Here is a 2,251-nt window from a genome sequence, read left to right on the forward strand (position 1 = left end):
CCTCACTGTGTGGAGGCTCCTGGGAAGGGGGTGTCTCCTGCTTCGTGTCCCAGGATGGAACTGCGGGGCGGCCAGCGGGAGGCAGGAGGACACAGTGCCGTGCGGACACTCGGCCGCGGCCCCTCCGGAGAGCCTGCGGGTCCACCCACTGCAGACCTGGGGTCTGTGAAGGAGACACCCCCTTCATTCAAGGTCTGGGGTGTCCCCTCCCCTCGCTGCACGGGGATACGCAGGCTGTGGAGGCCTCTGCTCGGTAGGCAGAGCTGGAGGGCACACCCCAGAGGCCAGCGAGTCCCCCAGAGCGGCCTCCGGTTTGCGGGCTCCAGGCGGAGGAGGCTGTGGCCAGCGTGCGACGAGGGCCCGGTCCAGGACCTGCCGGCCGAGCTGCTGCCTCCTGCTGCCCCGAGAGCCAAGCGCGGCCTGGGGGGCCGCCACCCGGACTGCTGGGCCTGTTACTCTGGTTGGGGGGGCATGGCCGGTAGGGCGGCTCTTTGCTCATGACCTCAGGAGCCTGGGCCTCCAGGACCTGCTGGACCCAGCGGTCGCGGGTGCAGAGGAGCCGACCTGGGGGAGTCTTGATCCGATCCCGGCCCTGCCCCCTGTCTCCGTCTCCAGGAGGGGCACCACCCCGGTCTCTGGTGGGACTGCAGGACAGGACAGTGGGGCAGGCTGCCTCTCCCTGAGGGGCGACCTACAGGGGACCGGAGTGCGGGGACTGTAGGCTGCCACGGGGGGTCGGGTGCTGAGCCGGGTTGGCCACCTCCAGCCCCCCAGCTCCCCCTCAGCTCCCGTCACACGCGGGCTCGCCCCCTCTAGGTGCCCAAGCCTCCACGGGGGTGGAAGCTTCTGGAAAGGGTGTGGCGGCTCCCTGTGGGCCGTCCTGGCACCTGGACCAGGTCTGCTCAGTCTTTCCGGAACATCTGGCAAAGTTCCCGTCCCACTGACGGTTCTGCCCGAACGCCAAGGCGCCCCGAGGCCCAGGCCCAAAGGGCTGTGCTTGTGGCCGGTCCCCTCCCTGTGGCCTGGAGGACGCCCCGCTTGGGGACACCCCTGGGCTGGCCCTCGGTGGACACACAGTTGTCTCTGTTCTGCCTCTGGGCTGTCTGGGTCCCTGGCAGTGACCGTGGGGGCCGGGGCCTGGCAGGCCACCCAGGGCCCAGTGCTGAGCGCCCTCGCCCTACGGGCACAGCGCAGGCAGCCCTGCGGGCAGGGGGGTGACCCGAGTCTCAGGGCCAGCCCAGGCCCCTGACCCCACTGCATGGACAGGGCAGCAGCTGGATCCCAAGACCTGCCAGGGAAGGGTCAGCCCACGCGGGCGTCGGTTGCCCGGGCGGCACCAGCTGGTGAACAGCCCTGACCCTGCCCGGCGGGCGCTGCGGAAGGCTGTGCCGGGAACGGAAAGCGAAAGCAGCCGTGGGCCCGGGGCCAGGGCCAGCAGGGGAGGCCGGGCCCCGGAGGGACAGGGACAGGGCACCGGGCCTGGGTCCCGGCAAGCACACCCGTGTGCTGGATCCTGACCCCCCAGTGGCCTGGCAGCCCCACCCGGGAGTCCCCCCACCCGTCTGGGTCCGGTCTCCCTGTCTCCCTTCCTGGTGGGCGGGTGGGAAGGACCCACCGAGGAGACCCCAGACTGGGCCCGGGTCCCCAGCGTCTGAGCCCACCTCTCGCTGCCCCCGTTCCCAGGCTCCTGCTGCTCCCCTGCACCCCAGGACGGCCGGGCCCCAGGCTGCTCCGAGCCCCACCTGAACCAGCCCCGCCCAGCCCTGTGGCCAGCGTGTCCCAGGCCCGCAGGCCAGCCGCCCTCCCCCAGGCTCCGTGCCCGCTGCCCCGGCCCTGGGCCAGGTCCCGTGGGGAATCCCGTCCTTATCAGCAGCACCTGCCCCTGGTCTGTTTGCAGAGAGACTTTGCACTGGGGCCACCCTGGGCGGAGCCGGTGGGGGTGGGTGCGGGGTGTCTCCCCTGGGCTGGGGCCGAGCAGCGAGACTCACACCAGGCCCGGGAATCCCCAGTGTTTCCCCTCAGCGCCGGGTGCTGGCCCGCCAGGCTGTCCCGGCCGAGAGGGCCCCAGCCCGCGAGTGCCCTCAGCCCTCAGTGCCGAGAGCCGGGCCGGGGCCGTGGCATCGCCGTGGGGTCGGCCCTGGGCGGAGGCTGGCAGCTCTGGGTCCTCCTGCCCCCGGGCCCTCAGGGCGGGTCCAGGGTTTTCACTGAACTGAATTCAGGCCCCGACTGGCGCGCGATGCCCGGCCCGGCC

This window comes from Talpa occidentalis, unplaced genomic scaffold (assembly GCF_014898055.3).
Source record: "Talpa occidentalis isolate TD23 unplaced genomic scaffold, MPIMG_talOcc4v2.1 talOcc4.7, whole genome shotgun sequence".
NCBI lineage: Eukaryota > Metazoa > Chordata > Mammalia > Eulipotyphla > Talpidae > Talpa > Talpa occidentalis.